The sequence below is a fragment of the Pituophis catenifer genome, unplaced genomic scaffold (assembly GCF_029215685.1).
Source record: "Pituophis catenifer annectens isolate HBS135680 unplaced genomic scaffold, rPitCat1.0.hap2 SCAF_1, whole genome shotgun sequence".
Classification (NCBI taxonomy): Eukaryota; Metazoa; Chordata; class Lepidosauria; order Squamata; family Colubridae; genus Pituophis; species Pituophis catenifer.
In genome coordinates, this window is record NW_027256881.1 from 273,195,789 (window position 1) to 273,210,233 (window position 14,445).

Sequence of the window (14,445 nt, forward strand, 5' to 3'; positions counted from 1 at the left end):
TGTTGCTTCGGTTATAACCCTCTGTATGCTTGCCTAGGATTGCCTTGTTTGACAGACAACTTTATAAATCATGTCAATAAATACATCACTTAATTTGTTCTGCTCCAATGACTAAACTGTATTCAGTCTCAAGGATGAGGCTAGTCACTGGTGCTGGAAACTTAAATTTACTATTCGAAAAAACAGTACTGTAGAGCTCTCTCCTCTCTCTGTCTGTCTGTCTGTCTGCCTGTCTGTCTGTCTCGATTTGCCTATTTACCTATCTAGCGATTGTGTACATAAAGGAATATGCAAGCATATCAATAATACAATGTGGCAAACACCCATTTTTCTCAGGTTCTGGAACTCATTACTTTGTCCTTCATCATTTCCATTCATTAAGAATTGCTACAATGCAGTGGCTTGGAAACTGAGCTCAGAAGCAAGAAATCCTAACTTGAAACTCCTCTCTGATGGGGAAGCTCTAATCTCTCACTCTAAACCCTACTTTCTTCTTTTTTTGTGTGGATAGCAAGCTTATATCTTACAAGAGATGTTGAGACTCTAGAAAGAGTGCAGAGAAGAGCAACAAAGATGATTACGGGACTGGAGGCTAAAAGATATGAAGAACGGTTGCAGGAACTGGGTATGTCTACTTTAATGAAAAGAAGGACTAAGGGTGACATAATAGCAGGGTTCCAATATCTCAGGGGTTGCCAAAGAAGAGGGAGTCAAGCTATTCTCCAAAGCATCTGAGGGCAGGACAAGAAGCAATGGGTGGAAACTAATCAAGGAGAGATGCAACGTAGAACTAAGGATAAATTTCCTGACAAGTTAAAACTATTTATCAGTGGAGCAACTTGCATCCAGAAGTTGTGAATGCTCCAAACCTGGACATTTTAAAGAAGAGATTGGACAACCATTTGTCTGAAATGGTATAGGGTTTCCTACCTAAGCAGGGGATTGGACTAGAAGACCTCCAAGATCCCTTCCAACTCTGTTATTCTTCTATGAAGAGTATCAGAAAAATTAAATGATGTATTGTGATGCCTAAGAAGTGTTTTGCACTTGTGAAAGCACTTGTATTATTAAGGATTCAAGGAACAGGGATGCCTTTCCTCCCAAAAACTGGAAGATGTGGCTTGCTCGCATTACTATGACTGGTCCCATTGCTGTATCACAGACATCGGAGATGACTGGCAGAGATTGTGCTGTTGGGTGGATTTTAAGACAGAGGAGTGTGCATCACAAGGTTTGGGTTGGAACTTTGATCGTGGGAAAGAAACAAACCAAACAGTCAGAACTTGTATATACTATTCACATTTGCAATGAGATGCACTTTCCTATTAACACAATGCTACGGGAATAAAAACAGAGCAAATTTATCCTTCATTGTGGAAGGAGAAATGAAGGAGAAATTGCAGAGCATTATCTACCCTGTTTTCCTTTTTTTCTGGAAAAGGCTAGAAAACTCAACTAAAAGTAGACTGGAAAAAGGGTGTAAATCTTGACTTCTCTCATCTTCCTTTCTATTCTTCGGAAGTTGTGGGAGCTTCATCACTGGAGGCTTTCAAGAAGAGATTGGACTGCCATTTGTCAGAAATGGTGTAGGGTCTCTTGCTTGGATGGGGGGGGGGAGTTGGACTAGATGACCTACAAGGTCCTTCTAACTCTGTTAATCTGTTAATCTTGTTCCCCTTTCTCCAGAAAGGGAAAGTGTACTGAAGCATAAGTCAAGGCTGGTGCTGTGCCAGACATATTGTCATTGAAGTGATTCTGTGGATGTGGACATAGATAGCACAACTGATGACAGTTGCTGTGAGTTTTATCAGTATGCTATTAAACAAGGAAAGATACCAACTTTTTCCATTGGTTCCAATGCAATTTTATGAACTGTGACCCTTGGAGGAGGTAGAGTGGAATTGTAGGATTTTTTTAGTACCATTCTATGAATGTGGCAAAAAAAGATGATGTGCAGGATGCTTATTAATCTACCCTATCGTTTATATAATGCACAAGGAATGCAGCTATTAAAAGCTACCTTCTCCATTCAGACTGAATCAAAGATGCTCACAGGGAGAGGAAGTAAAAAAAAAAAAAATGACAACCACAATCTTGCAGTCAAAGCCCAATCCTATTTTATGTGTGTCATGATGTATGTAAAAAGAAGCAGGGTTACGTAGTTGTTGCCATCATCTTGATTTTTTAAAAGTTCCTGAGTACCTTTAAAGGTATGACTAATTAAATAATGAAAAGAGGAAGAGGGAAGAAAATAGATTTAAATAAAGATAATGTTGAGCCCAGCCCATGGTGAACTGGCTTTGATTGTTTCGGCGTTTGCATAGACGTGGATTGGAAAGCCGAGAGATAATTTCCCTCAAGTTGAGCTCAATTCCTAGTGACTGAATGGACATACTTTTTTTTTTTTTTTTTTTGCAATAGACCAAATGTTCTATTTTGAATTTTTGTTTAATTTTCCATTCTGATCTATAACTGGAATTGCTTGGTAATCACTTAGGCAAATATTAATCAAGGGGCTCCCCATGTAGCTTTTCTGAAACCATCTATCTATCTGCCAATACCATCTGGCAGTTCATTTGGAATCATTCCATGAATGAGCTTTAAAAAAAGATTAAAAAGTTTAAAATGTTAGAACCAGATTACCGTGGACTACGAACACATTTTCATTTCTTAAACATTGGCTTGATAAATAACATTAAGTAGAATTTTAATGCAGGAGATTTCATGTAGTACAGGGTTGGTGCATTTGAAAGAAAAAGTTTCACAGGTGCTCCTGAAGTTGTTCCCTGGATAATGTCTCAAAGATGCTTTTCTAAAAGATCTCGGGACTTTCTTGGCTTGTTCTTTGAAAACGTTTTGCTTCTCATCCATGAAACTTCTTCAGTTCTCGGGTGAGAAGTGAAATGTTTTCAAAGAAAAAAACCAAGAAAGTCCAGTTACCTTTTGGGAAAGCACCATTGGGACAACCATGACTTGGATGATTGAGGATCTGTGAGTAATAGTCCTCCTTTGAGTTTTAACCCCTGCTAAATCTGCCAAATCCCTGAAAAAATTCCAGTTCACAGTGTTATGTCCTTATATGGGCATCTGCCGGGGATTGGCTAATCCTCTGGCGGGAAATTCAAAGAGCTGTCATTGGGCGGCTGAGCCAGCCGGAGCGTATTTAAAGAGCCCCGGCAGCCCAGCCGCTCGTCTTTTTCTTGTGCTTAATAAAGTACTGAATTGGACCAGAGCTGGTCGCGTCTTGCTTCCCTGCGCCGATCTAACACACAGGAATAACATGACTGAGATAGTGCTTTCCAAAGTTCATCGCTTTTAGTGGCATGTACTTTCCCATATCGAAGCCCCTTCATTAGAGAAAAGAAGAGCTTGATAATAAGTGATGATTACTCAATTTATTTTGACAGGGAAAAGTAAAAAGGGGAAATTGATATTAGTGGATTCATGCTGACAGCCCCAATTAATCTTAATCCTGGCAATGAAGTGGCTACAATGGGAAAGGTTTGTTCTGATTTGCTGCTGCCCATGGAGAAAAAAAATCATTTCGTTGTGCCATTGAAACAGATGCAAAACAAAAATTAAAAAGTGGGATTAGAAAAGTCCTGTGTCTAAATATTAGGAGTCCAGACAAAGGCAAAGTAAGAGCCAAAAATACAATTGTCCTGGAAATACAATGTTTGTATATTGTACAATACAATTGGAATCAAGAGGGTATGTGGAGTTGTGATAAAAGTAAGAATGCCTTTAAAGTGCGGATCTTGAATCAGGATGGTCTTAATCTATATCAGCTATGAGCACTTATTGAGTAAATCACTAACTCTGGGATGAACCAGTCTCAATGAGTTGTAATTTAAGAAGGAAATATTATGGAGATGAAATACTAAGGATTAGCATTGACTTAGAAATACCAAGTAAATGAACAAGTAAATTTTACATTGGCAAATTTCATGCTGGGCACGCCTCTTTGGACAGTTTTTCCTATTCATATTTAAGAAAATGTCCTGAATTCTAGCATATGGGATCTTTCTTGAAGATGAATTACATGATACGTCCATGTTGTTTTCTTAGCAAGAATAAAGAAGTAGCATGTGATTGACTTCCTCGAGGGTGTTCCCAGTCTAGCCTACAGTTTCCTAATGGCCTCCCATCCAAGTCTGATCTAACCAGGTCTGATCCTATTTAGCTTTTCGAGGTCAGCCAAGGAAAGTTGGCTAGATGCTGCCACTTAACTGAGCCAAGAAAACTACATGGTTTGTTTAATAGTTCTCTCTCCTCCCTTCTGTTGCAACAAACATATCCTGATTAAAGTGTTTTCTTTTTTATTTCCAAAATCCACATTGCTACTTGTTTTGATTTTATCTGTGCTTGGATTGAAGGCTTTAGTCTCTACCTTGAAACTGTATACTCCACACGGCAATCAGCTATAGTTCCTCCTATTACATTTTCTAGAAGATTCCAAAACATTCTAGAAAAGATATATATCCCAGTGTATGAAAAGTCAAGATAGTGCCACATTAAAAACAAAAAGAAAGAATGTGACTTCAATCATATCCACTATTACTTTTCTGAGGCATTCTCTTTTATAGAGAGGCCACTGTTTGGAACATACTATGTTGTCAGAAATCCCAATAATTACTTATATTTTTTCTTTATATCAAATTCATATAGAGTTTATTTGCTGCTTTAGAGAATAAGCAATTTTGACCATATATGTATAACTTACTGCATCATTTCAGTCACTTTATAATTTATTGCACTTTCTTTTAGCTTTTCTATTCTGATCTAGTACTTTACAAGCTTTTAGATTTTCCTTTAAATGCATCACCATTGCCTGTTCTTATTACTAATACATCATACAGAAATTAGTAACTTATGTGACTGCAATTTTTAAATCTACCATCTTTAGAATCCATGACGTAAAGTGAATGTAAGTCTACAATAATTATGAATAAAAGCTACTATATATATATATATATATATATATATATATATATATATATATATATATTGCTTTACTTGCCAAGGTTTCTGCTTTATATTTATTGTTCATCTCTATATGCTCTGGCAATAACTTCTAATTCATTCTGAATAGTGTACCAATAAGCATAATCATAAGTTCTTTTGTGTTAAATATGGTAAAAGTCCCTGTAAATCTGGAATGTAGAAGGCATGATTTGCTTGTAGACTTATCTCCATCAGCAAATTAAATATTTCTCTTTGTTCCATTGTGTTGGTTGTTTAAAGAAGGTCTTATCATTTATTATTTTCCTGGGCTCCAAGATCACTGCACATGGGGACCACAGCCAAGAAATTAAAAGACGCTTGCTGCTGGGGAGGAAAGCTATGGCACAGTTAGACAGCATACTAAACAGCAGAGACATCACCCTGCCAACAAAAATGCATATAGTCAAGGCTATGGTTTTCCCATTTGCAATGTATGGCTGTGAAAGTTGGAGCATAAGGAAGGCTGAGCATCAAAGAATTGAGGCCTTTGAACTATGGTGCTGGAGAAGACTCCTGCGAGTTCCTTGGATTGCAAGATGATCAAACTGGTCAGTCCTAGAGGAGATCAAGAAGACCAGATCCTGAAGATGAAATTGAAATACTTTGGCCACTTAATGAGAAGGAAGGACTCACTGGAGAAGAGCCTAATGCTGGGAAAGATTGAAGGCAAAAGAAGAAGGGGATGGCAGAGAATGAGGTGGCTGGATGGAGTCACCATCCAGTCGGTGTGAGTAGTCAGCGTGAGCTTAAATGGTCTCAGGGATGGTAGAGGACAGGAAGGCTTGGAGGAATGTTGTCCATGGGGTTGCGATGAGTCGGACATGACTTCGCGACTAACAACAACAACAACATTTGATATAAGAAACAAACACCACCCTTAGGACTAGTCTTTCTGGGTGACTTAAAATATTCTTCTCCACTCATTAATTACTTCACTGGTTTTGCTTTATTCTTGTGTTTATGTACTTGGAATTGTCTCTAACTGTTCCATTTTCCAAATAGAATAAGGTAAAAGAAGTTCCTGCAGATTTTACTCTGCTAGTCATTGCTGACTTTAGATGTGATGCTCATCTCTCTGTCAAAGCCATTGAGGCCAGCATTGTACAAAGCATTTCCATAGTCATTTTTAAATGTAAGAAAATTTAATAAAAAAAAACAAAAACAAATAAAATGTTCATGTTTCTCATCCCTGAAAGAGGACTGTGAAATGATTGTATGAAAGCAGGATGGTGCCTCTGAACATACCTAAAGCATATCATAGGTCATTTCCACATTAAATCACTTGAACTTTCTTCAAGATAAGGGTGATAAAGTTGAAGATTCTCAATGATCCCGGCACAGTTGTCTGAAAGTTGAGTTCAGTTGCCATGACTTAATTTCCAGACAATGGTGATAAAGATTACAGTTTTTTCCCACATTGAAGCTGGGGTAGGACATCGTTGGGATAACGTTGAAAACACTATTATTCTAATACACAAAATTCCAACTGAAGCCCATTTAATTCTCAGACTGGGAATGAAATGCGACAATAATTTATTTTATTTTATTTCTTTATTTTTATTTCATTTATATTATTTTTATAAATAACTCCAGGTGGCTAACATATCTAATACTCCTTCTTCCTCCTTTCCCCACAACAATAACCCTGTGAGGTGAGGTGAGCTGAGAGAGAGAGTAACTGGGCCAAGATCACCCAGTTGGATTTTATGGCTAAGGTAGAGCTAAAACTCACAGATTTGTTTTTCAGGTTCTGTTAGGGAAATGTTCTTTTATGAGCATTTGAGGAGGAAGTTCAGGAAAGGCTAGAGTGAGTTTTCTCATGATTCTCTTGAGATTCAAGTTTGTGAAACGGGACTAGCAAAATGACCTCACGGTGTAAGCTACTTATTTTTATCCATTCCAGCATGAATTCATGTCTAGTGAGTTAACCTGATGAAAACAGTTTAGAAGAACACAAGGCAGCCATTATCATCAATAAGATAAAGAAGAGGAAATCAAACCTGAACTTAACTAATTAACTAACACAATCCTACTGTGGAAGAAAATATAATCTAGAATGGAATCATTAGGAATCCCCAGTATTAACACAAAATTATGTTCTCCTGTGAAATTAAATCAATCTTTTTATCCTCTCATATAGGCAATTTCTGTAAAATATACCAGGTAGAAGGCAATATCGAAACACCATACTCTGAAAAAACTCTGTTTATTTCAAAAACATTTTTTAAAATCAATATTACTTTTCAACTGTTTATATCATTTGAAATTAATGTGACATAAGCAAACCAGCATGGTGCAGTTTGGCCTGTTTATTGAAAGAAAGAACCAAAGAGAAGACTAAACCAAACCAAACATAAAAGTACATAAAAATGCGAAGAAAGAACAAGGCAGTCACATAAAATTATGTATTATGTGACCACATGTCAAACTTATATTGAAATGGCTTCATTGGTAAATGGAAAACCAAAGCTAGACTCAATGCTCAGATTTGCAGCCTTATGCAAAAAAACTCTGATTTGTTGGAAAATATGATCCCGTCTCGCACCAGAGTTTTTGGAACATTTTCATATGAGGGTTTTGAATAGTTGGGTCTGGCCACTGAATTCATGAAAGATCCATTCTGTCCTGACACTGGAAGCTTTCAAAAATTAGCAGAACTAATCTCATAGACAAGTGTTGGAGGTGAACCTCTTGGTAGAGCAAAGTGGAAACCTGACTAAAGCACAATACTGAAAATGTCTTGATGAAAGGGAATCTCTGGTTTTGCAAATAACTGCTGCCAAACTGTTTTCCATGTCTGGCGCTGGTGGGTTGTTCAAGCCAACTTTTTTTAAATTTTCCCCACTGCTGGCTGAAAACCAAGAAGCTATACCACTTACAAGAAAAGCTATGCCAGAACTCTAAACATTAATGAAAGATGTATATACATTTTTATTCTGAAGAGTGACATAATGTTTATAGAAAGGTACTTGTTTAGCGTCCTTCCCACAGACTGAAACAGTGGCTCCACATCATTATAACATTGGGAAACAGAGTGCTGATGGAATATATATTTATTAACCACATACTAGAGGGTGATATAGGAGAATTGTTCTGAGGTTTTGCAAAATCAGCTTAAGACTTTGCCCATTACTCACTCACTTGTATAGTTACTGAATATATTAACATATCAGCCTTCAAAGGTTGCAGGTTGGCCCATTCTAGGAATTTGGGGAGGAGAAAATTGGTTGCTTTTGATACTGATCAACTTCAAAAACTTTTCTCCCTTCTGTTCAATTGTGTCCGATTCTTGGAGATTGCCTGGACAAGTCCACGCAGTTGTTTTGAAAAGGATTTTCAGGATTGGTTTGCCATTGCCTCCTCCCTAGAGCAGAGAGAAAGTGACTAGTCCAAGGTCACCCAATTTAGGCTTTCTGGGGCTAGAACTCATGGTCTCCTGGTTTCTAATTTGATTGTCCTAATGACTATACCAAACTGGCTCTCTCATACATCATGTATACTTCACGCTTAATCATATATGTGGAACAGAGATTTACTACTTGGTCTGTTGGGACCGCATATATAAATTCAGCATAGAAATATCTATAACTGCTTCCAAACAGCAACATAAAACCTCACTGAATTGCATTGTACAGACATTGTGTATATGCCATAGGTAATGAAAGTCCACGTATCATCACTCCAGAAACACTGTAAATCACAAATTATTTTTAGATCACATATCCTTTCCCTATTGCCCCATTCTCACTGGAGAGACAATTGTGTCCTGAATTTTCTCACTGAAATCTCTGTGAAGGACTGCCAAGGTTCTCCATACTTCTGTGTTTTCCTGAAAATAAGACCCTGTCTTATACTTTTTTGAACCCTGAAATAAGCGCTTGGCCTTATTGCCATACACTCAAAAGCCTGATCGGGCTTATTATCAGGGGATATCTTATTTTGGGAGAAACAGGGTATTTTAAAAAAACAATTATCTCCAACTGACATTATCAACATTACCCTCTCAGAATCCTCAGAATCCCCTAACAAATTACATTTTGTCATAATAATATACTTTTATCATATCCTGACATGCTGTATAGAATAAAACAGGGGTGTCAAACTCAATTTCATTGAAGGCCACATCAGTTTGACCTGGGTGGGCTGGGGTGGGCATGGCCAGGGTATATGTGGCCAGGGTGGGTGGACGTCACTCATGTCAGTGGTACCTGTGGTGGCCCAAGTGCTCTGCCAGCAAAAATATGCTCCTGAGCTCCGTTTCCGGCTGCAATGGCCTCCTGCAACTCTCTGCCAGTGAAAACGGAGCTTGTGAGGGCTGCACACAGCCCTCCTGAGCTTTGTTTTCGCTGGCAGAGGCAGCGCAGTCCATTCCTTCACTGGGTGGCTCCATGAGCCAGATCTGAACACCCGGTAGGCCTTGAGTTTGACACCCCTGGAATAAAGAAATGGCATGCCATATTAATTCAAAACAAGGAAATTATTATATAAGCAAACATGAATAAACATGCTGATTAGAAAGGAACCTGATGCTATAACTCTCCACTTTCTTGTTATTCAAATGTATTCAAATGAACAGAACTACCTTAAGACCAAACTTTCATAAAAATTTCATGAATCAAGTAATGACTCCACTGGCTCTGGAAGGAGTACAAATGAAAATAGAACTTTGAGGGAATGCCTCCACTTTTAATATTGCTATGTACCTTTAGGTTTGCTTTAATGGTAAAGTGTGTTTTTACTAAAAGCTGAGAGTTTAATAAAAGCAAGAGAAAGATCTTCTAGGGCAGGAGTGTCAAACTCACATCATCACGGTGGCATCATGTGATGTATCACTACTTTCCCCCCTTGCTAAACCGGGCGTTGGCGTGGCCAGCCCGAGATGCATCCAGCCTGCAGGCTGTGAGTTTGACATTCCTGTTCTAGGCTAAGCCAGCAGAGAGATAGGACAGTAACGAATAAAATAGTCTTATCTCTTCCCACTCACCCCAGTGTCCTTTGTCTTGTGAAATTTCATATGCAGAGGATCAATGATACCTCACTTTGTTCTTGTTTATGTCCTTCCGCAGGTTATGAAAAGGGGATGAAAATGAACTGCCAAGCCCTCATCATAGTCATCCTTCTCAGTCAGATGCACCACTGACAGTAGAAATGAAACGAGTGGAAAGGCTATTTAAAGACAGCAGAGGTTTCACCTAATCATAAAAAAAAATCAGATTTCTTAAGTTACTGCTTTTATTTAATGTTCTGGGCGACAACATTTTGTGAAATTTCGATTGCACTGAGTCAAAAAGTAGCAACCTGAAAGAATTGTATGTACTGTCTTAATATTATGACCATGAGGAACACATGTTTCTTTATTATGAGTAAAAGGTGATGCCTAATAACACCAGAATCAACTGGACTGTCTACAGTTCACTAGATTTCTCTGTCTTTCTCTCTCCTCTCCTCTCCTCCTCCTCCGCTCCCTCCCTTCTTCTCTCTTCCCCATTTTACCATAACTTTTCAAAAATAATACTTAAAACTTGGCTTGACTATCAGATAATTCTTTCAATACCTCACTATATAGTTCATCTTGTCCTACAGATGTCGTATTTCTTCAAATAAAGGGATATTTCTTGACCTTATTTCTATTACTTTCAAACTTCAGTTCTGCCTCTTCATCTTTTGGAGATAAAATAAAAAAAAACATAGATGATTAAGAAAAGCAGAATTACCATCAGTGGGAGAACAAATTATCCACAAGTTCTAGAGTGGCAAAGGAAAAGGCCAGTTTTTCTCCCTTTTCAAATAAACTGGTAAAAAAATCACAAAAAAGCTAATCTATCTCTTCAAATGAGTTAATATTATCTGACCAGACAAAGCCATAGTCAGTTGTGAACCATACAAAATCCTCTAATATCTGGAGACCCAAATTTCAAGATAAATGACTCAGGATGTATTTCAGATACCAACCTATAGAATCTTAAATGCCACATGAAGCAATAAGCTATGGAATGCACTATAGAAATAAAATCTAATTTGGGCCAAGTGTTAATTTCTGATGTCCAGTTTGTTCTTGCTGCATATCTTGTAACTTGAAGAGAAAGTAATAACAAACTAAGAATGATGGTCTATCAACCTAATATAAGGAAACTGTTCCAAATTTCTATCACTGTGTTTTCAAATATTCTAAAATGAACTTCGATTTTGTTCTTTAATTAAAAACTTTCAACTTTTGGATATGTTTCTCTTTCTTCACTTAGTAACTAGCAAAACAGATAGCATGTAGAAAATGAGATGTAACTACAGAATATTTTCCCTCTGGAGACAAAACCACTTCTTAGTGCTCACCACTCGGAACAGGGCAATAGACAAATTGTTCAACACACAAGTAACACATCCTTAAGAAAGCAAACTGCATTCATACAAAATTTTCTCCCTTGTACTGTTATATCACATGTTTTTGATGCCAAATAATGTATTAGAATTCAACATCAGGAAATCCATTAACATTTTGTAAATGTTCATGAAAAGTTGCAATCAGAATAGCAGGTGGTCTGTTTAATAAATAATTAATAAATAAAAGAATTGTGACTGTCAACCCTTCATCCATGAATGTTTTTAACTTTAGGAGCTGAGAGAAATAGATGATATATTTTAAGGAGACCTAGATCAAAATGAGGTAGTCAATTAATCATAGGAGCAAAAAACCAACAGAAGAATGGTCTTTAACTACAGCTAAAGGGTTTCCACCTCTGCAGCAAATGAGAATAACCAATAGAAGGAAATAATTGGAAGTTTTTTTCAACAGAAAATATAAAAGGCTGGTAGCCTGAAGAATTAACATTGTTGGAGGAATGGAACCCCCGAAGCACTTTCGTTGAATCCAGATGAAGGAAGAAAAGAGGCCCTGCTGTATGAGCCCATTTATAAGAAAGACCTCTTTGAATATTTCTTGTAATTTGGTTCTATAATGCAATCAAAATATCACACGCACTTACACACAATTAACGTTATATTAATTTGATAAGGAAATTCTGATAAATTAGATTTGCCACATGTGACCATCGCTCTTGCCAGAAAGCTCAGCATGAACCAGAACGTGAATGCAAGATGAACATTTCTGAAGGCCTTCTTTTGTGCCCTCTGATTATTTATGGGATTCTTCTGACTTAAATTATGTCTGTGACAATTCAGCTATTAAGCCCTGTCTACTTTTGGAGAATTCATTAATCCTCTGGCAATTTGCCATTGGTAGCTGAAGGTGATAGAACAGGATCAGAATATAAAACTTAAGAGACTGGCCTGGAGGCCCTAAAGAATCCTGAATATGAGAGGCTTATGGAGAAGTCAGAAATGGACAAGCTCATATTCGTATTCACACAGCCCTCCATGACCTCACTACCACCATGTTTATCTAACAAAGACAGGTCCTTAAATACTCTATTAAGACAGAAATGCCTTTGAGTTGAGCTCAGTTCCTGGTGAATATACTGTACTGATAAGACTATGCCCTTTTCTTATAAAAAATTCCAAAATGTGTTTTTAGTGTATTACTGCACTACAGTATGTTTTTATTTATTTATTTATTTATTTTTAAATTTGTATACCGCCCTTCTCCCTGAGGACTCAGGGCAGTGAACAGCCAAGTAAAAGCATAAACTACAAACATTAAAATACAATTAAAAAGATATATATAAATTTGGCCCCATGATTAAAAACAATAGCAAACAATTAAAAACATTTAAAAAAGTGTTAGGCCAGCCCAGCTTGCTGGAAAAAGAAGGTTTTAAGGGCACGGCGGAAGGCACCGAGGTCTTGGATTCTCCTTATCTCTGGGGGCAACTGATTCCAGAGGGTAGGTGCCCCCACAGAGAAGGCCCTCCCCCTGGGGGTCACCAGCCTACATTGTTTGGCTGATGGCACCCTGAGGAGGCCCTCTCTGTGGGAGTGCATAGGTCGATGGGAGGCCGTCGGTAGCAGCAGGCAGTCTCGAAGATAACTAGGTCCTATGCCATGGAGCGTTTTAAAGGTGATAACCAACACCTTGAAGTGCACCCGGAAGACCACTGGGAGCCAGTCAGCTCATGCAGGAGAGGTGTTGTATGGGAGCGCCATGTGGCTCCCGTGACTACCCGCGCGGCCACATTCTGGACCAGTTAGAGCCTCCGGGTGCTCTTTAAGGGGAGCCCCATGTAGAGAGCGTTGCAGTAATCCAGGTGAGAGGTGACGAGGCCATGAGTGACTGTGCACAGGGAATCCCAATCAAGAAAGGGACGCAACTGGCGGATCAGGCGAACCTGACCAAAAGTCCCCCTGGCAACAGCCGTCAGATGTTCCTCCAAGGACAGCTGCATATCCAGGAGGACTCCCAGATTGCGAGCCCTCTCCAAGGGGGCCAAAGACTCGCCCCCAATAGTCAGTGATGGAGTCAACTGACTATATCGGGATGCTGGGAACCACAGCCACTCAGTCTTGGAAGGGTTGAGCTTGAGCCTGTGTCTCCCCATCTAGATCCGCACAGCCTCCAGGCACCGGGACATCACTTCAAGGGCATTGTTGGGGTGGCCTAGGGTGGAAATGTTCAGCTGGGTGTCATCAGCGTACTGATGGTACTTCACCCCAAAGCCATGGATGATCTCGCCCAGCGGCTTCACATAAATGTTGAACAGAAGGGGCGAGAGGACCGACCCCTGAGGCACTCCACATATAAGAGGCCTCGAGGTCGACCTCTGCCCCCCTGCCAACACGAACTGCGACCGGTCTGAGAGAAAGGAGGAGAACCACCATAACACGGTGCCCCCCATACCCAACTCTTCCAACCAGTGCAGCATGATATCATGGTCGATGGTATCAAAAGCCGCTGAGAGGTCTAACAGGGCCAGAACAGAGGAGCAACCCCTGTCCCTAGCCCTCCAGAGATCATCTACCAATGTGACCAATGCCGTTTCCGTGCTGTGCCCGGGCCTGAAACCCAACTGGAACGGATCTAGATAAGACATATAAGATAAGAAAAATAAGTTTTATTCAGTTTCGCTTTATTCAGTTTAGGACTAGTCAATAGTCCTAAAATTCCCTGGTTATCCTGCATCCAAGTAACTAGGGATAATTGCTTAGCTTCAGACATTGGCAAAGGTTAACCAGCTGATGCTACCTGCTAAGCCTAAATAAGGAAAATATTATATTTGAAGGAATATGATTATACAAATTCAGGAATTAAGTTAAATAGTGCTATTATGATTACTGACAAATGTTATTTAATTTTGGTAGAGTTGCAGAACTCAACTTATATAATCATTAATAACTGAAAGTAATAACATGGATTAAAATACACTTAAATACAAGTAGTACAATACTAAAATTAAATACTTAAAATTAATTTAGTATAAAACTTACTTTGCAAAGAATGCCAAGATTCTTTTAAATTATAAATTTTTAAACTGTTAAAATGACATAAGTTTT